Here is a 21,741-nt window from a genome sequence, read left to right as displayed (position 1 = left end):
AGATGGGAAAGACTGCTAAAGCAAAGTTAATGTTTATCTAAGACGCAGTGTGGTGTACGTGGGAATAAAGGGTCTGAAGGGCATATTCGGTTTAGCTGGTCATGTTTGATGCCTTCACTCATTCAAGTTCAAGTGTTTTGTCCGAAAACATGTGATTTATATGTTAGAATGGTAGGAATGTTAAATTACACCCAGAAACATGTTTTCTCAGTATATTGTGTTTTTGACTTGAGTAAGAAGACTGACAGGTTTGAAAGTTTAGTCCGTCCTAGCTGGCTCTGTAACTGTAGATAGAAGTAATTGGAGCACCTGAGTTTGTGTGCCTGCTTGCACGTCACGCTATTTCGTCAGGGCGCGTTCATTGTGCACGGGAATCGTCAATGCCATTTGTGCGCATGCGCATGCGCAACGAAGGGACGCTTCGCCGGAGAGGAAAGTTGAAATGCAAAACTGGACAAGCTCTGTGGGAAAAAGATGTAAACAGAATTTTCAAGTCCTTACTGGAAGCTAAAAGGGCTGTCCATTAAAAACGCTGGTTTTACATTTATAAACTTCGCGAGTGCCAAACATCTTGTAAGAGAGACCTGTCCCAAAAACTTCATGATAAGGCTGCACAACACGCGACTTTAGAGAAGAGGTAAGTTGTCCGTTTAAAAAGCGTTGAGAATAAATGACGGATTATTACATTACCGTGTCATGTATGCTGTTCTAAACTGTGCACTTAAGCCCACGTGCAGTTGTATTTGATTGCTGCTCGCTTATGACTTTTTATGACGATTATCACACCATGAATTTCGGTCTAAAAATAATAAAAACTGGCAGTTTTTTGGCAGTAAGGAAAGTTCGTAAAGACCGTTCTCTAATCATTTAGAAGTTATTTGACACCTATCATGTTACCCTAATTGTGGCGCGTTCTTGTTCTCACACCTGTTCAGTGACACGCATTTGATATTATAGCGTTATCCGTGTTTACTTATGTTGTTGATTTAGATGCTTCTTGGTTAAGGGTTTGAAAAATGCATGAAGGTTATATTTGTTGAACGCAGTCAGTGCGTGAATTATTATCTCTGCGTCATTTAAAAGTCCCGAAATGCGTAACACGTAGTTCAGTTCCCTGCAAAAGAAGGGCATGTCTGCCAGCCTGGCGAGGATGCGATTTTGACTATTAGCCACTCTTGTTCTACATTCAGGAAGTTTTAACTTAATGACAAATGCTGATTCCTTACATATCTCCGTTTCTGAAAAAGAGCAAAATTTCCTGTTGCATTTGTTTTCCAAAGCTTTCTCTGTCACCTTTGCCTCATGATTTCCAGGGGAAGATTGGACTGAGACATAATTTGATGTCGGTTTTCTGTGGAGTTTCACTTGTTTTCACGTATTTGTTTGATACGCTGTGTTGCAGTATGGGCATCACCAAAAAAAGTTCATTTTACTAGCTCAGACTAACGCAGCGCGCGAGACCTGCTCCAAACAACAATATCATTATGCCGCAGTGAAAGAGATTGTCAGCAACTGTTATCGGCAGTGAAATAGCTTCCGTGGAGCCCGTTTGAAGTGTGTCTCCAATTTTTTTCTTCCTTTCCTCATAATTTCTTTTTAACTTTGATCCCTTCACCAGTCAACAGGATATCGTATTCTTCTTTCAGTTTGCCCGTTTCTCCACTTGAACCCCTGGAAAAAGCACATATGAGAATTGTCTTGCCCACATAGCCTCGACTGCGTGAGGCTCGGTTCCGAATGTCCAGTGCTTGGTGCATGATTCGAAAGGCTCTCTGAGGACGAACTTCAATAGGAAAGTTGTGAATCTTTCTTTCACCAAGAACATAATGAAAGATACCGAGTGGAAAGGAAGACAATCTTTCATCATTCACATAGCTTTGGGATGAGAAGAACATTGCAGATGAAGCTATGCGGCTGCTCGATAGTGCCAGGCGCTAGGTGCCTGTTCCATATAAATGGGGTGAAAGAGATGTGAAGAGAAACACGTAGGTCTTTGTGTCCCATGACAGTAATCCTGCATTCTAATGGATAATTGTTTCAGGTTGCTTGCTTGAAACATGTAATTTCATTATCAAGGTTTGAAACCTGAGAGCTGCAGAAGTTTCTTTGCTTTATATATGTTTTATAAAACATAAAAAAATATGTTTTATAGCTGCTTGTATCCCACGAGGCTGTTTACTGTAAGGTCTAACAGAACTCGGCGGTTCCAAAGTACAGTGTAAAAGCGAAAACATGCCTCACTCCAGGAGATCAGATCAAGTCTTTTTTACTCCAGCTTCCACAGCCGGCCATGTTCAGGCCTCTCGTGGCCACATGGCTGTAGTCTGGCTGAGTTATCACCTTACTGAGAAGGCCCTGTGCATGGAGATCAAAGATCTGATCTGCGTTAAAGAGAAACATCACCTCATGCTCTCTGACAGGCTGTAAAAGCCCAACCGCTGGTCTCTGTTTATCCAGCGGAAATTACTTCCACTTTACTGCTTAGTTAGACCTGTTTGCAAATCTAACCTGCCTTGTCACTGCCACTGTTACCATGCTGCCATCATATCAGTGTGGCAGTCTTACACAGGCAAGCTTATTTGCAACTGCTAGTTTAAAAAAAAATGCTTGTTTGGTTTATCCCTCATGATACAAAAAAATTATAGTTTCAAAGTGACCAAGGCCCAAAGATGTTGATAAATAGCCTGAAAGACTTGGGGAAAGATCACAAATATAGGTGTATTTTTTTGGTTATTGTCATTCTCTCTTCTTTTGAAACTTTTACTGAATCTCCACTGTAAACACATTGGCCAGTTTCATCCAGTATGTGGGGTCTGATCTGTCGACCTCCCCCGTGATATGTGCAGACTTCATTCTGGCATGTCAGCGTTGCACGTGCATGCCAATAATTGGTAATGGATAGTTATGGCTCGTCACGCAGGCTGAAACTCGATGCTGTGTCTGTTTGAGTTACCGGCCAGGCTGCAAGTTAATGCAGTTTTTACTTTGGTGCAGACATGCTGAGCTGGGCACACATCTTTATCACTTGCTGAATATATTTGACTTTTGGATTAGCTGAACTGACAGCTTAATTACTGTGTAACCATAGCATCTCTTGGTTTCATATCGCCTTTCATGGTGAATAATTCATTTTTGTTTAAATGGTACAGCTAATGTTCACATTCCTTTATTTACCAGCGTAGTATTTAATTCCTTTTAATATTCTTCCCATGGACAGGCATGGGCAGCTGTGAAGTTGCCTACCCAGTGGGACTCTGAGCTATATGCACCATCTGTTGAGTATATTTGATTAGGAAATTGGTAAATAGATGTAATTAGGTCAAATACATTAGGTAATCCCATTGATTTAGCTAATTAAATCATTAGTTCTAGGTGCATAGTTCTCTAGAAACTAAGAGAATTTTGCCCAGATCCTTATAGTACTTAACAACTGAGTCAGGAAGTGATTATTGGGATGATTAAAGGTTTGGCAGGACTTTAAAGCATTCAGTTGCAGCATGTAAGACTTAAAAGATTAATGATAAAATGGGTCCAGATACTACCAGGGTTTTTTTTTTTTCTTTCAAATTCTTCTTATTGGTTGCATTATGTTAATTCAGGTGTGTTTTTCATCGTGGTACTCAAAAAATATTACTTAAGGGTAGGTTTTTATTTCAGTTATTAAGAATATATTTGGGGGGAAGAAGAAGAGGGACAGTAAAAAACATGCTATAATTAATTATATCTGATTAGACTTGATTTTGAAGTGTGATTGTGTATGAAATTTGTTTGGGCTCCAAAACATTGTTTTGAAAATACATACTTGCGACCATGTCACACTATAGCAGATGATTTTAGAGGCATATTTATCTCTATCTCTATCTCTTTTAATGCAGAAAAGCATGTTTATTTCTGAATTGGCTTGACTATTGCTTGTAAACAATAGACTGAAAATCTTGCATATTGCTTCAGGAGGAGATAAGGTAATTATTGATGAAAGGAATAAAGAACAAATTTTATTTAAGGATATTTATTTATTATGGATGGTGATGGATTAAACAATAAAAGTAACAAAAGCAAAACAAAACTGACAAGACAGAAAAAAAAACGTCCCTTTGAAGGATCTCCTTTCTCTATCCATTTGAAAACATTCCAGTAACCTCTTGGGATAGAAGGCATCACGATCAGGTTTACCACATCCCAGACAAGCCTGCAGATGATAATGGTTCTTCATTGTCATTGCTGTGGCCCCTTTAGCCACATAACGCCAGGGCTTTATTGTCCGTGCAGTGGGGTGTTTTTGTCTTGCTGTCTTGGAATGGGAAGTAGACAAGTGGGAATTCTCAATAACTTATCTAGTTTCACCGTCTATGTAGAGGACTGCGGGTACCTCGTAAAGAATTCCCCGAAGCTGTTTTCCAATTTAACTGGTTTTTTTCACTCATGTTTATTAATTTGTAGAGGCAGGAGTTGTTTGAGAGGTGTCCCAATGCACTGTCCAACATGCAGTTAAAGTGGACGATCTCCGTGACATCAGAGCCCCTTTGCTGCAGTCATTGTGTGTGGGGAGCACTGAGTGAAGGCTCTATTGTCACGGAGACAGGATCCCGCCGTTCCTTGTTTAGCTTTGAAGTCTGAGCTGTAGGGTCAGGGACATCTGTCGAAAATAAGTGGGTGGATTTTTGCTAACTGCCTTGTCCTAGCATTTCAGTTAGCCGTCTCCAAGGGTGCACATCCTCTTGGCTCTGGACGCTGACAGCATCCAGCATACTCAAGCAATGGACATTTATGGAACCATGAGGATGCTTGAAAACATGCTGATGTGTGCTTTGTTTCTATGGGCTTGTTTTTCCAGTTTTAGCTGGGTTGAGTTTTGTTCAATACTCATCGTCTTCGAGTATCAAAAATCAAAACCGATCAGTCTTTTTGTTGCTATGATATTCTCTAGATGTATACCCTCAAATTTTTATTCAAAAAGCTTTGCTGTGACCAGCAAAATGTTACAGGAGGAAGGTACATGATTGAGGAGCACATGTCCAAACATGAAGAGAACATGTCAAGCAGTGCGTGTCCTCTGCTAGCTGCTGGGGTTGGAACTCACCAGAAGGACATGCAGAAGACCTCCAAATATGTCAAACATCTCGGCCTTTCTTTATAACGCTAAAGCCTTTTCTTCCATGTACAACATTTTTAATGTTGTACATGATCACACGTACTCCTCATTTGAAAAGGTGGGGTTAAACTTTTGAGTCGTGGGCAAGCCCATTGCTCTAAATGAAGTAGTAACTTATTATGACAACTTTTCGTTTTTTTTTTTTTTGTTTAGTTTTAAGGACCAAGAAAAGCAGCTGCTGTTTTAACTTGCAAATTAATCTTTGCATGTCTACAATGGTCCCTACTTTGAATAATGTGCTTTGGACTTTTGCTCATTTACCACTTGATCAAATTCAGCAAAAATACCTTGGATATGTGTTTTTAAAAATGTATCTTTTCTTATATGTTGCTTTTAACACCTGAACAAACAAATTTAAAGTTTGAGTTATTTATATGATTCTCCTTCATGAGGCCTGATGTCTTTTACTTAGAACAAGTACAAGCTGTTGTACAAGCACAACATCCTGGCAATCAAATATCAAGAACGGATATTTCTCAAGAGAAATGGGTGTTTGTCCATAACATTCCCATGATGCACAGCAGGTGCTGTTGGGCCTGTCCCACCAGAATAACAGTAAAGGAGTCTTTCAGATGTGTTGCATTTAAACTCTCGGCTGAATAATTTGCCCTTGGGCAGCATGAGTAGGACTTTGCCTGATGGGGCCTGCCACAATTGAGTGTTTGGATATCTCTTCATGCCAGATCTCACCATAGACATGACGGGGGTGAGCAAGAGTCTGCAACCATGCAGGGAACCCAGTGGGTTAACCTCATGCTTGGGGCTTCTTTATGCCATGATTCCTGTCTGTCATTGAGGTTTGAGAGCTGAGACGAAGGCAGAGCCCTCCCCGCCGGCTGCTTTGACGCTCACCACGGAATGGTATGCTGCTGGGTGCAAATCGCATCGGTACATTTCGAGCTTCAAATTTTGGGCAGGAACAGGCAGGTCCAAAAGAAACATTTTTCAAAAAGGCAAAAAGCATTCAGATAAACAAAACCTCTCCAAATGGCATGATTGCATACAGGTAAAACATCTAAGGGTGTGTTCAGGTTACATGGTGTTGGTGTTTGTGAAGGCACTATAGGCACAGTGGTGCGTTAGAAGTAAATGATTTCATGTTTATTTAATTATCATGGAAGCGACACGTACAGTCATACTGCACATTCTGTATGTCACTCTGGATAGTAGCATCTGCTAAATGCTGTAAATGTAACAGAAATGTTCAAGTTGTAAAATCCCTGGAAAGACAAACCCTGTCAAAAGTAGTGAAAAGAAGTTTATAAAAAAAACAAAAAACATAAACAAAACTGTGTTGTGGGAATCTGGGAGTGCTCAGCCCAGGAACCACCAGACTCCTCAGGTTTCAGCTTGCTACGCCCAGCCAGCCCGATCGGATTCCCCTTGCACTGTGGGCTCCGTGTCGGCTGTCCCAGTGACCACACGCTAGCCATCCCTCTGGGTGTTCCAGTGTTTGAGTGCTAAACAGAGGCCAGCATCAGTAGCCTTTCCGCTGAAAGCTTAGGTGTCCTTGGGAACATTACTGATTGTTGTATAATCTTTGTCTTGAGACTCTATGTAGTAATAAATGTTAAATGTTTTAACGTTACTGATTAAATTGTGCTCTCTGTTCTGTCTTGAATGCTATGTGCCACTTGGGCCACAATGTGAGAATAAATGGAACACAACTTGTCTTCCATGGCCATACTGTGTATAGCTGTTGGTGGTGTCAGTGTAGCTCCGTTTGAATCTTGCATAGCATCACAAGTAATGATCCTGGCAGACCATGAAAATGTAGCTTGCACGACTATTCACAGCAGATTTGTGCTACATATGTAATAGAACCTCAAGCTGGAAATTACATTTTTAAATGTCTACTGCATTTAGCTTGTTAGTGAATTGTTTCCATATGCTGCCAGATGTTGAATTTACACTTGTTTAGTCTTTTAGTGATCTTTCTTCGGCAATTAAATGGTTGCCACCACACTTCACTCCTGGGATCATTTGTGATGGGAGATTTGTAGCCTACCCTCCAGATGTCTTTAGCAGTAGTCTCAAATTAAAAATAGAGCACTTTGAAGGCATTGAGGGATTCAGCATGGGCCTTCCCTTCCAGCCTGGAACCATTGACATTCAGCCCTGTAACTTCCAGATGTAGTGGCCAGCTTTCTAATTTGTTGGGAGACCCCACAATCATTGTGGGGGTTAGATGCATCATTTCAGACACAGCTGGTGGGTGGAGTGTTCCATCACGTCGCTGCTGGTTTTGATGTAGAAGCTGAAGGTAGGCAAGGAGACTCGCGTCTCCTTCGAAGTTTGAGAGGTTTCCAAGTTTGAAGCATCAAAAGTAGAAAAAAGTGATTAGAATATATGAGAAGTAAAATGTTTCCTTGAATATTTGGAGTAACAATATCCAAACATAGACTTGTATTATCATGTGTAGAAGCTGAAATAGGATGCAACAAGACATACATTTTTTTTTGTCTATGATCATCAAAATTTTTTATTTATCTAAACAGCCAACCACTTTGATTGGTAAAAGCATTAACTGTGGTTAATTTTAATATGAAAAGTCACTTCAAACTCATGCAACCAATAACATGAACGTGTGAACAATGACACACATGTTGGTGATGTGGGTTCTTCTAAACTTTCTTTCAGAGCTTGAACCAAATAAGACAGCCCAGCCATCCAAACCAAATCATGTTACTTTTTTCCATTTCCGTTATAGATCCAATTTTAAAGTGTTTAAAGGTAATTGAGTCCTCTTGCTACCTCAGGCTAATTGCTGAAATTCTGCTTAAACTAAAAAATTCAGGGACACACGTTATGTTTAGTGTGCATCAAAAAAGAGAATGTACTTGTTTTGTTACATCCATAACTACTGTATCACACTGACTGCTAGGTTAAAGGGAACTTGGAAAATGTGTAGAATATGGAGAGGTATGATTTGAGTACCTCTAACTCAAAACTTAACCCAACTCTGCATTACTCAATATGATATGGCAGGCTAGACATTGCACTCATTAGCTTCTATATTATACACTCAACGGCCACTTTAATAGGTACACCTGCAAATTAATGCAAATGTCGAATTAGCCAATCAGATGGCAGCAACTCTATGCATATAGGCATGTAGACATGGCCAAGACGAGCTGTTGCAGTTCAGACTGAGCATCAGAATGGGGACGAAAGGTCATTTATTGCCACAGACTACCTGAGTATTGTTGCTGACATTGTCGATCCCTTTATGACCACAGTGCACCCATCTTCTGATGGCTACTTCCATTAGGATAATGCGCCATGTCATGAAGCGCAAATCATCTCAGACTGGTTTCTTGAACACAACAATGAGTTCACTGTACTCGAATGGCCTCCACATACACCAGATCTCAATCCAGTAGAGCATCTTTGGGATGTGGTGGAACAGGAGATTTGCATCATGGATATGTAGCCAACAAATCTGCAGCAACTGCGTGATGCTATCATGTCAATATGGACCAGACTCTGAAGAATGTTTCCAGTACCTTGTTGAATCTATGCCACGAATGATTGTTGGTGGCCTTGTGTGGTTAGTTTTAACCACAAAACATTTGGCTGGATACTTGTGGATGGACTACGGTTGCCATGTGTCCGGTTTTCACCCTGGCTAATTTGGTTTTAGGCTGTACGTCCAGGTGTCTAGTTTTGACTTGTATATGTCACTTTTTTGCCATGTTGTCACAAAACCAAATAAATAATATCCAGGTAATATATGGTTAGCAGTAATCAGTAGGTGTATAAAAAGTAGCTCATGAAAATCAGTAAGTAAAACTATTATTTCTGCAGTTTCACAGCTGACCTGTTTATAACTGAGCAGATAGATTGTATTGGGTTTTTGAATATTGGAGGTTCATCTACATTAAAAGGTGGAGGGCTTTCCCAGATGAGTGCGACTACAAGCCTATTGATTGTGGCTACCCAATGGATGGATGACATGGTGTGGACTTCAGGCTTCATCTGCTGTTCAGCTGAATGTCGCCTCTGTTCTTCTGAATTCTTTCTGAAGATGCATTCACTGTACTGCTTTAATTTAGAGGCTTTCTCTATGTACTTTGAACACCCTCCACATAATACTGTCGCATTTACTTGTCTATTGGAAATGCTTCTGCTTTCAGTGGGAAAAATATAGGTGCACGTGATGGACATAAGACTAGCTAGCTAGTTTATTAGAGAGCTAATAAACTGATCACCTAAGTCAGTGGTTCCCAAACTTTTTCTGCCGTGCCCCCCTTTAGTAGATGAGAATATTTTTGTGCCCCCCCTACACCCCCCCCCCACCCCCCCCCCCCCCCATATTGACTAGGGATGCACCGATTCACGTTTTTCACTTCTGATACCGATTCAGATATCTGAGGCTTCGTATCGGCCGATACTGATCCGATACCCAGTGGCGGACTTAGCAATTTGGGGGCTCAAGGCGAAATTAGGTAGGGGGCCCATCAACATTAATATGCGAAAAATAAGTCAGCTAATCAGGGGGCCCCTACAGTGGGCTGCAGTGGGAGGGGCCCAAGGCAGTTGCCTAGCCATGCCTCTATGCAAAGACCGCCTCTGCCGATACCGATCTGATAGAGTAAAACTGTGCTGAATCGACTTAAAGCATTTTTTTTTTTAAACACAGACATACTGAATTACAAGTTTATTGAAAACTCTGCACCAGTATAGCACACTTAAACACACATAAAACATGTAAAAACAACACAACTTGCATTTGTTCAGTCAGTGCAATTATGAATATAACATTGAATGTAAAATAAATAATACCAAAGAACCTGAAACTTACAAAAACAATAGGTTCACAACTTTGGTCAAACGTGAAAAAATAAACTGCAAGAAACCTTTTAAATGGTTCAAGAATTCTAAATATAATTTAAAACAAATAAGGAGATGAAATAAGAGAAACAGCAATACATATGCGGCTAGTTTGCAAGCGCAGACATCACGCAGAGCACAAAGCATGTAACGGCCAGAAATATGTGTACTGTCTCTTTAAGGGAGCGAGTTGAGCGCGCGTATGGAATATTGTTTTTTTAGCTTTCTGTCGTAGACCGAGTCAGACCACTGCTCTTTATTTTATTTCTGTAAGTAACGCATTAAATGAGCTTTGGACAACTCACCAGTTCATGTATGAACAGTGAAGTATTGCTGGAGCCCAGGTTTATTTTGGTCAACCAGCAAATCAACGGAATAAGTGGAATACCACCAGCGCGAGTATTAGGTTGAACTAACTCCGAAAAGCAAGCAATACAAGCATAGAATTAGACTGAATAGATCTGTTTTTATGGATCGGTCACATTGTCCCCGATACCCGATCTAGAATTTTTTCAGATATTAATATCGGAATCGGTGCATCCCTAAGACACATGTGCACGTTTTACTTTCAAGCTCCGCGCCCCCCCTGCAATAGCTCCGCGCCCCACCTAGGGGGCGCGCCCCCCACTTTGGGAACCACTGACCTAAGTAATGAGTGAGTTGGCTACATAACCTAGTTAGCTGGTTTTATAGCTACAAATGGTGGAATCACGCAGCAATAGCATTGTTTGCTTACATTGTCACATAGTTAGCTAGGCTAACTCGTTTCCTAGGTTAGTTCGATTAACATTCAGCAACATGGGTCTGCAATTTTAGCCTTGGTTCAGAGCAAAAGTCGGTTAGCTAGCTAGTATAGAATCAAATTTTATTTTGTTTCTTTAATTTGGAAGCCAATTTGTTTGCCTATATATCACGAAGACGAAACTCGTCATGACATGCCTGCCTCCACCTTTACCTCTCAAAGCTTTTGCATATTGCAATGAATGTTCTGATGATGCAATGTTATTTATTATCTTGTCCATATCTTTCTACACAGCCTACCTGTGTTTTTAGCACTAGGTTCCAATTCTATTGTTGCCTCTTAAAAGTAATGTTATTATAGCCTATATCCATTTAAAATGACTTACTTTGTTATAGTAATGAGAGTATATTTGTAATCTGTTACTTTCCACCACTGCTGACCAGGGCTACTGACCACGGACTATGTTCTGTACACTCATAAAGTGTGCCAAGTGGTTTGCGTGTAGGCCTAAAGGTACAGTTTAGCTAGGTGTTTCCATAGCCGGTGAGCGTGTATCGGATTTCTAAGGATATAGATAGAGGTTAATGAAATGACTCTTGTGATCAGTACCTTGCCCCGTTATATAACAAATAACCTCTCAACCTCCTACCAAAACCCACAACAGGCTTCTCGTGTTTCTGTTTTTACAAATAAGGGCAGGTTTGCCTTGGTAACAGCATGGGGTTTCCATGTTCATAATGCCTTCTTGTGTGCTGTTTTCATCCCTTTCTTTCTGCTCTACAAAGTGCAGACAAGTTCATGTGTGTTTACTAAAAAGATCACCACCTTTATTTTGTGGCCTTGTTCAAAGTGGCGCTAGGGGCCCTCTACCTGTATTCAGCTTCCTTTATTTATTTAAATTAGTGTGCATCATGTCGTTTTCAGCTGGACTGACGAAAGCTTCTTGTTCTTGTCCACCCCCCCCCCCCCCCCCCACCCGCCTTCCCGTTGATTGTTTCTTAATGTATCTATAATGGGCCATTGATAGATTTTGTTTATATGTTAAAGATGATGACTTGCAAACAGCTGTTTTGCTTTGTATGTGCTGGAGACTGAATTCTATCTAGTGTGTTATCTGTGGGTGTTATTCAAAATCCCTGCTCACCTGTCCTCATCTCTCCTATGTAAAAAGAAGGTGTAGGATTCTCTTCTCACGAGGTTTGTAAACATAACAAAATAAACAGCCTCAGTAACACACCCCACCCCTGCCTTGTTTTTCTTCTCCTTTTCAAAAAGACCATTTGTTTTGGTCCATTTTTGTTGGCTGTTTTATAGAGTGAAGAAGTTTTGAACTTTGGCCTTTTAGGCGATAACCCAGCTGACACAGTGGATTTGTTGGGTTGGACATTGTGGGAGACACTGTGCATACTCTGTTTACAGGAGCCCTCCCAGGGGATCGACCATGGTGCGATGGCTTAATTAAAAATTCCTCAACCTCATGTTTTGGCAGGGAAACCTGCTCTACCGACAGTCAACCCTCCATCCATAAGATGAATATGATCCTCAGTAGAGGTATTTACCCCAAATTCTGAACCAGTGAAGACAGGGCCACTTTAAGGAGAAGCAGTCTGACTATTTTGTTAAACATTGTAAGACTTTTTCCTCTTTTTTTCATTTTTTTCATATTTTGGGATGTTTAATATTCTTTGAGAAGGGATTTTGTTTTTTTTTATGTCTGGATTTCTTTGACAGTTCTATTGTGACATAGAGATGCTGCTAATGCTTTTATAAATATATAATATACAATAAGGAGAAGGAGAGTGGACATACCTGCCTAGTACAGCCGTGCAGTGTAAAAGTTGGGACAACACATTAGGCTTAACCTGTTAGTACTATACCATGAAGTATAAAAAGGTTTTTATTTACCAAATTCACCACTGTAAAAAGGTTTAAGCAGTCTGTAGCAAGGTTGGTATTGCTAATCTGTTAAGAGTGGTGTTAGCGTAGTGTAGTATATTCCAGTGCTTGTAGAATTCACTGAGAAAGCCATCAGGTCCTGGGACTAGCTGCACCTGACTTATGCCTGGTTGTAAATAAAATCAGTCTGAAGTTTCTGAGTGTAACTTTTAGACTGTTAACCCAACAGGTCACAAGCTATATTTGTAATGACAGGCATGAAATTTACACTTAGCTGGGAGCAGTCTTAATGTTAGATTCTTTATCTTTTCAGCTTTCAGCGGTAAAATGGCAAGGTGTCCATAATACAAACATCACAGTAGTAATGAGCAAAATGAAAGATGCTATTAAGATGCTTTATTTTAGAGGCCATTCGAGGTAAACTGGAACTTTATTACTGAGAATATAATTAAATGTGTTCATCTGGTGATCTAGTTTATTCTTCTTTTCTTCAGTTTTTACACAAACCTGAACCATGCCTATGCATTCCTGCAGTAAATGGCAGAGTGTCTAAGTAGATTACCCTGTGCTCTCAGTGGACAATACCTCTCCTAATTTGTTTGTTGGTTTGTTAATCCCCACACACTGCTACTGGCCTTCCCAGGCCTTGCTCATCTGTCACTGTCATTGGCTAAGCCCTGTCCCATAGAGTCCTCAGAGGATGCCACATCTAAGGCACGCGGCCCAAGAGTTGAGCAACAGCACCGACTTCTCCAGGCTGATTTAGATTAATGGGTCCAGTATATGTCACATGTATGTGGCCCTCTGGATGTCAGCATGTAGAAAGCTTTGCTAGGAATGCAGTGAACAAAGATTTTGTAGCTGCATGTTCCTAAAATGTTTTTTTTCAGCTACACCCAGACCCCCTCCCATATACATTTCACTCATTCACAGCCACTCTTGCCAACATCCAAGAGTCTTGCCTGATTCTTTTGGGTTGTTTTTTTTTTTCATGTGGATCATCAGACCTCCTGTATTCAGATCTCGTGTAATTATGGGACTGGATCATACTCTAGGTTCCCACTTTGATGTGTGGGAACAGTGAATTCCAGATCATAGCCACCACTCTGCCCTTCTCCCTCTTCATAGATCCACCGTGGTTTCAACTCCGGCTTTTCTGCTGAGCGGATAGTTGCTTCAGTCGTATTGCTCCGTTCCCTGCACAATACGCTGCATTATCTGCATGGAGGCACACGTATAATATCATACCCTCATGACTTCCTGACCCCTTCTGTTGTTGGCAAGGAACGCGCAAATGTGAAGCGACTGGTGAAAGATTTACCCCACAGGTTTGCTTTCACAATTGAGTCAATAATATGGAAAATGTGGTTTCACCTTACTCCTTCACCTGGGCCCAGTTGCTCTTTAAGAATAATGGGACATCATAGACTGGTTGCCAGCCAGTGTGGCTTACTGTCTGATTTACTGCTTCAGAAAGGGAAGTTTGGTTAATGAAACGGTGTTTGCAGTCAGGATGTGAAAGGTGCTGTTTGTTGCTCTGTTCTCTAATTCTTGTTTAATTGTGAGAAGTGGCAGTATCTTTTCATTATGGAAACATTATAAAAACCATTTGTTTTATCTTGCAGTAGAGTTATAGAAATCCTTAATTTTTTCCGTAAAATGGTGCTTAGTCGGTCATCTCTACATCACATCAAGAAAACAAAACCCGAAAAGCAATAAAGACAAGTAAGGGTGATTTTACTGACTCTTTAGTTCTGCCACTATTCAAGTAAACACTTTTTATAAGACCAGGTGCGGTCTGATCCAGTATGAAGCAGTATATAAAATGTTTCTGAGTGTGCACACACTGGGGTGACTGGAAACCAGCCCCATGAACTTTGTGTTCATTCACATAACATCACATCACTAGATTGCACTCCAGTCTTGTCTGGCTCTGGCTGTTGACAGTGCATGTAGTGCATAATAACACCTGATGAAAGGCCTGGTCACAGTGATATACATATATCACCAGCTCATATACACCAGAGTTCTGTTACCCTCCCCCGACTTGTCATGTCTTCTTGACGTTTCACCTATTTGTGTAATGGCTTGCTTTTGATATGTATGCTGGAGGTTTACTGAAGTCATTTTGAATGTGTGCTGTTTCGTGGCTGGTATCTGATAACGCTGGCAGTCCGAATGTGTCTGGAAGGAGTTGTAGCTGCGTAGCTATGAGCGCTGATCAAATTTGAACTGCTCTAATCTGATGCATGTGCTACATTTTCAATGTGCTATGCCAAACAAGACATGGCTCCCCTTCACAGAGCAAGAGTTGAAATTTCCCAGTTGAATTTGAAGCACTAATTGATAGCTGATTCTTCCTGCTGCACTTTCTCCTCGTTCCTGTGCTTAGCTGAAAGCTGTTGGCTCTTGAAGGTTTCCTTCCGGTCTTTTGAGGAGCATGGTTTCTGAAAGACAAGGCCACTCAACTGCTAGCAGCAGGTGACTCTCTTCATCTCACAACTGCATACTCATTTGTCCTCGAGTGCTCACGTTAATCCGCCCTGTTCCGGATTCTACACGCACACGCACACACACACACACACACACACACACACACCCTCTCAAGTGAGCCACTGGTGTTTGGCCATAACTTGCATGCCCTTGAACTTGCCCTGCCTGGCCCAGCAGACTAAGGGCTTGGCCATGGCTCAAGATGTTGGGGAATTTGATTCCACCTGAAGTTTGCTGCAACTGTGCTCTTGAAACAAGGCAAATGCTCCAGGGATACTGTGTAGTTAGCTTTTTTTTTATTATTCATTTGATGTTAATACATATTCATATCAACATCTTTCTAGGCCCTTGGGGTTTTTGGAAGACATAGTCAGCACAGGACTGGGTTTGACTAGTGTATCATTTCTGGGCGTTGTTGTGAGTCGGAGGGGTTGTTTGCGGTCTCACCGCCCTCCTCTGGACGCTTGAGCATGCAGTCTTAGACAGAGCTCCATTGTGAAGGCGCTAGCTCGGTGAATGGATGTCCGGATGCCTCTGACACACTGTCAACCACAGGACCCGTCTAATACTGCAGTGTAACTGCATGCCAAGGCCCGCTCACACACCCCATCGCTGCTCTGAACAGAAGCCATGTTGTGCACAGCAGCTTCGCTTTCTACTTGCAGCATAATCGTAAGGAAATCGTAATTGAAACAAAGAGTATTATTACTGCATGTTTAAATGTATATTAATTACACCCACTAAGATGTGTTTGACAGGGCAAAATGATATTGAAAACATTTGTAAATTTGATCCCTTTTAAAGTGTGTATATATATATATATACGTACACTCGCTCACCGGCCACTTTATTAGGTACACCTATCGAACCGCTCATTAACACAAATGTCGAATCAGTCAGTCACATGGCAGCAACTCAATGCATTTAGGCATGTAGACATGGCCAAGACGATCTGCTGCAGTTCAAACCGAGCATCAGAATGAGGAAGAAAGTGACTTTGAACGTAACATCGTTGTTGGTGCCAGACGGGCTGTTCTGAGTATTTCAGAAACTGCTGATCTACTGGGATTTTCACACACAACCATCTCTAGGGTTTAAAGAGAATGGTCCAAAAAAATATCCAGTGAGCGGCAGCTCTGGGGGCACAAATGCCTTGTTGATGCCAGAGGTCAGAGGAGAATGGCCAGACTGGTTTGAGCTGATAGAACGGTAACAACTGAGGCATGCAGAAGAGCATTTCTGAACGCACAACACATCAAACTTTGAGATAGATGGGCTACAACAGCAGAAAACCACACAGGGTGCCTCTCCTGTCAGCTAAGAACAAGAAACATGCTACAAATTTGCACAGGCTCACCAAAATTGGACAATAGAAGATTGGAAAAATGTCTGTTCTGATGAGTCTCTATTTCTGCAGCGACATTCGGATGGTAGGATCAGAATTTGGCGTTAATAACATGAAATACATCCTGCCTTGTATCAACAGTTCAGGCTACTGGTGGTGGTGGTGCAGTGGTGTGGGGGATAATTTCCCTGGGGCCATTATTACCAATTGAGCATTGTGTCAAAGCCACAGCCTACCTTAATATTATTGCTGACCATGTCCATCCCTTTATGACCACAGTGTACACATCTTCTGATAGCTACTTCCTTGTTGAATCCATGTCACGAAGGATTAAGGCAGCTCTGAAGGCAAAAGGGGGTCCAACCCGGTACTAGTAAGGTATACCTAATAAAGTGGCCAGTGTGTGAGAGTGTGTGTACACCCACATATGGTGGGTCATTACAATGTGAAGGTTCGGACAGAAGGACATCTTTTATTTATTTATATCAAATAATAGTAATTATATTATAGTATTTATATGTATAGTAGCCAGCTTGGATTTTGAAATATTACTTTAGCATCGCCTGTCCATCTTGGACTTCACTTACTGTGTTAAATGGCCAGTTGAGTGGAATGAGATTTCACATGAATGGTGCGTTGGGTGAAGTGAAACATGGCCTGTGTTCTGAAAATCCACCAGTTGCCACAAGTTCTGTTTCAACCGTGGAACTAGCACAGCCCACATTCTGAAAATCTGTGAGAACTGATGGTTAAAAGGTCAATGCTTGAGAGGATTTGGAGAACAAGGCACCTATGGCAGCAGTGAAGATGGGATTACAGTGTGTGAATTTTGTGTATATTTATTTTAAATATGATGTAAAGTCTGTCCCTTCTGTCTCTATCTTCCTCGGTCTAACTACAGGAAGTAAAACATTTTGCCACTATTATGTTGCCACTGCATTCGTTCCAGTCACGAGCGGTATTATGGCGTGCTGGTGAGGACATTCAGCCCCTCCAGTCTACGCCTCGAAGGCTTAGAGACCATAACAGGTGGAGGGGGTGGAGTTTGGGATGGCGAGTGTGGTGGGGGACGTTTTCCTAAACAGGATTTTAAAAAGTGCCCCGCTTTCAGCAGGCACCACAGACGGGACACCATGTGGTCTCTCTTCTTATCCACGTCGTGGTCAGAAATCATGTCTCTGAAACCCTAGTATAATAAGGTCGTTTACTCCTCATCTGACTATTATTTGATTTACAGTGGATTGTGTTTCACATTTGTTCACACCTACAATTGTTGATTTCTTACCATCGGCTGCATGTACACTGTGTCTCTGTTGGCCCCCACATCTGACCCCTTGTGCTGTCCTGCTATCAGGCTTGGAAAACATATGACTATCAATTAGCCATGGGAATATGTTCTCCCCTGGTGTCGGTTGGTCTTAATCGGCATCAATCCCAACCCCCCATCAATACGCCCGGTCCAGATCGTCATGCCTGATAATCAGTGTGAATAGCAATGAAGGCATTTAATCATTCCTGACCATCAGATCACCTCATTATGCCCCTCTGGGCTACCTCTGCTGCTGAAGACAAAAGGCCAGCCACGTCGAGGACAGCTACTCGGGGGAGCTCGCCGTGCTCTCGAGGCCCAGGCGGAGAGCTTGAGAGTGGGCTGAACAGCTGCTCTGCTCTCGCCCAGCAGATGGAGGTGCATAAACAGGAGATCCGGGCCTGGAATATGAATTCGGGTTGGGGTTGGGGAGGGGGAGAAAACAATAGGACTAGTCGCCCAGCAAAGAGCTGATTCATCATTATGCAAAAGCGGCCCTTAAGGCGGCCTGTGTTGCGGCGATGGCGTAAATGCTAATGCGTAGCTTCTGAAGACTTCCACTGTGGCCAAGGCCTGTGTTTTTGTAGCAGGGGTGCCGCGCAGCATTTTGTGGAGCCTCGTTTTGAGTTTTGCTCCGTCTTCCGTTTTGCGAGGGTCGTTTTGAAAAGGGATGTTGGATAAATCTACTCGATGGTCTTCTTGCCAGGTGCCTGTGGAGTGGGTGCAGTCATCAAGTTGTTCACTCTCCCTTGAGGCCCATGATGATGATGATAACGAGAAGGTCCTGTAGTGGTTATAGGTTTCGTGTGTGTGTGTGTGTGTGTGTGTGTGTGTGTGTGTGTGTGTGTGTGTGTAGGTGTGTGTGTTTGTACCGCCCCAGGGGTCATGGCTCCTAGTTTCGGGGTGACGTTTGCCCATTCCACACATTTCCCACCCTAATCCTCCCAGAATGCCTTTCTCTCATTAGCCCCATTTAATGCCTGGCCTGCTGAAGTGTAGGAACCAAACAAAGCCCACTTGCTCCTGCACTCTGCTCTAATTACAACAGATGATGGATTCTTGGGTGGAATCTCATTCTGCCATTCGGCCACGGAGGTGTTGGTTACCAGGAAGTGTCTTTTCAGTCTCCTCACAACTGATTTTCCTTTACAGCTAATCTTTGATGCATTTTCTCAAGACTGCCATTTACATTGCTCATATGCTAGTATCCTGTTTACTTTCTGGTTGACTCTTGGAGTTAATTCACCAATCTTCGTAGAAATCTGGGCTAAGGTAACCAGACACTTCACAAGCCAATCAGGTGTGTTGACAGGTCACTGACTACAACTGTTTGACCACCGAGAAGAAAATGTCCATGCCTGTAAAACTATCTTAGCCACACTCGCTTCCATCGAGCGGCTTCTGAAGGTCACGCAGCCCATTAAATGCTAGAATTCCTGGGTGCTAAGCAAACATTTAAGCAAACATTTAAACAAGCTTTTAAGTCTTTGTGTTGTGATCAGTGAGAAATGGGACGTCTCTGTGGAAGCTGAACACCTGATGTGGACCAAACGGAATTTCCCATAAGATCTCCTTTAATCCCAGCAGTTTAATTGTTATGCAGTGTTCTGTGGAGACCCCCCCAACCCCCCCACGGGTGGCCCTCTTCTCCCCTCAGCCGATCTCTGAGTACTCCAAGGTGGGGAGGACCAGTGCTGGGCCCCTCAGTCAGCCTGGCTCCACTGAAGGGCTAAATAAATAACTGGCTCCAGCCTGCCCTTGGCCAAATGTGCAGTTGGGCAGAGCAGAGCAGATAACAAAGACCTGAAGGGGTTGCGGAGGGGGGTTGAGAGAAAGATGGCGAATGCAAAGGGAAAAGATTCCAAAGCACTCAGAGTTCATCTGTTGGAGCAAACCTGAAGTGAGGAAGAGTTTGGACGTGTTTGGCTGGGTGTGGATGAGGGAGGAGAGAGCGTGTGTCCGTGATGGAGACACTAACCAGTCCTCCCAATTGTCCCTCACATGCACAGTGTGGAGTGATTGGGGGGCAGGGACGTTGATGAATGACGCTGCGAGTTTGGCCAGAGGCTCTAGGCAGTGTTGGTCACCTCTCCCGCCTTAATCAGTCTCTCTCTCTCTCTGCTTTTCTGTTGGACAGAGTAGTACTATAAATTTGTGTTTTGAGGTTCATCCATGGTCTTTCTTTCACCCACAGATACTTCATATTGTACAGAGTATTCTTTGTGGCCACATTAATTCCGAGTACTCATGGGCGTACTTCTGTCCTAAGGTAACATTGATTCTTTTTCACTGCTTTATTTTCTTTGGTTAATGCTAACCTAATATCTGCACAATTGTGTTTGGAAAATTTGTGGTGTTTTATTTATTTTTGATGCATTGGTGGAAATTATTATGGATTTTATGTTAGAGTGGTATATTAAAAGACAGAGACCAGAATGTCAAAGCAAACAACACTGGACTTAATCCTTTCCCTGTGTTAAGATTCTTCTCTTCAACAGGTACACTGCAGGAATGAGCAGGTAGCTGTGGTCTGGTGCTTTGGCTCAAACTTTATGCTGCTGAGTTAATGCCTCTAGGTGGCAGTGTTGCCTATGAATGGCCAGTCAAATTTGAGAAATGAATGAATCTCAAATGAATCTTTTCCTATTTGCCAACATACTTTAGATCATAGATATTAGCTCTGCATAGCATCAGATAACTTCACTCTATGGGTCTTTAAATCTCCCTACATTGTGGATAATGGTTGTATCCTAATCTGCATGCCATATGTCAGTTAGACTTGAATAATGGCTGAATAGGGTCTTTTTGGCATAGTCTCTTCATACTTGGGGAGGGGAGGTGGGGTGATCTTGGGGTGAGATGGCTGCTCCATCTTTCACTCAGGAAAGATGCGTATTGCTAAAACCTTTCTGAATTCTTTTCTCTGACAGGGTGATGGGCCTTCCAACCCATACTTCAGATGGAATCTACTATAAATGTTCTTACTCCTTCCTTGAGTCTAAAAGCTACCCTGTCAGGCAAAATCACAATAATTTCCTCAAAAGATAGCTCTTGAAAATTAAAAAACAAAGTGGCTTTTTCTTGTCATGTAATTAAGCTGAAATGGACCATCAGTGTGCTTCTCTGGAGAATTTTAAGCTTTGCGTTCTTTGCGATTGAAGCTGTCCTCCGATGATTGCTGAGTTCTGTAGACACGTGTGCATACGTGTCTGCCTGCTCATGGTTATAGCCCTTCAAACAGATAAACCATGTTTCTAAATTAGAGGCTGGGGGTGGGGATTCCAGACCATTACCCTAATCCTCAAACTTCAGGTCCTGGATATTACTGAAAAATGCCCACAAGAACTCTTAGTAATTCTTCTTTTAGAGGAACAATTACTGCTTTTATTTATTTATTTTATTTTCCTATGACTTCATCTCCGTTTGTCGCTACCCTACAAGGTGGAAAAGGGCCCACTCAACACCTTCAGGTTACGTTAAAGAATATGGTTGTTCCCTTTTGCAGATGGGTTCGTTTTTGAAGGCGGGAAACTGAGAGACTCCAGGAGATGTTGGAGGCCTCAGTACACATGACCCGTTCCATGCAGTGTGTATTAAATGGGTTGGAGTATAATGTTGGTATTATATCTCTCTTAAACATAGTTCCTGCGTAATCTGTTTGTTGATTTTTATCTAAGGGTACAAAAGTTGCCCCACTGTGCTGTAAGTACTAGCACAAGCGTTCATGAGGAACAGAATCAGGATCAGTCCTTGGAATGTGCAAGTGTTGTCCACTTGACTGATAAACACACTCTTTGCCTACACATAGATATATTTAAAGACTTGCCCCAAGGGAGCCATTTAAGGCTAATATGTCTTGGCATGGCAGTGATAATGCCAGAAATAGGTTTTACAGTGCTTACGATTCTGCTTTGCATGACCATGGCTATGATTAAGTAGTTTTCTCCTCATGGCTCAAATGAATGTGTATA

At 42.1% G+C, this 21,741-nt stretch overlaps 1 protein-coding gene across 1 annotated transcript in view; it reads left to right on the top strand.

The window, feature by feature from the left end:
- Window positions 1-402: 402 nt before the first annotated feature.
- The window catches only part of kank1a (KN motif and ankyrin repeat domains 1a), a 43,137-nt gene continuing 21,798 nt past the window's right edge, over window positions 403-21,741 (top strand). Inside the window, exon 1 of the mRNA XM_076997602.1 lies at window positions 403-637. The gene's annotated coding sequence lies outside the window, so the exon portion shown is untranslated. The remainder of the gene's footprint in view (window positions 638-21,741) is intronic.

This window comes from Brachyhypopomus gauderio, chromosome 3, assembly GCF_052324685.1.
Source record: "Brachyhypopomus gauderio isolate BG-103 chromosome 3, BGAUD_0.2, whole genome shotgun sequence".
Classification (NCBI taxonomy): Eukaryota; Metazoa; Chordata; class Actinopteri; order Gymnotiformes; family Hypopomidae; genus Brachyhypopomus; species Brachyhypopomus gauderio.
The sequence above is the reverse complement of the archived record's forward strand: the minus strand, read 5'-3'. Positions and strand labels throughout refer to the sequence as shown.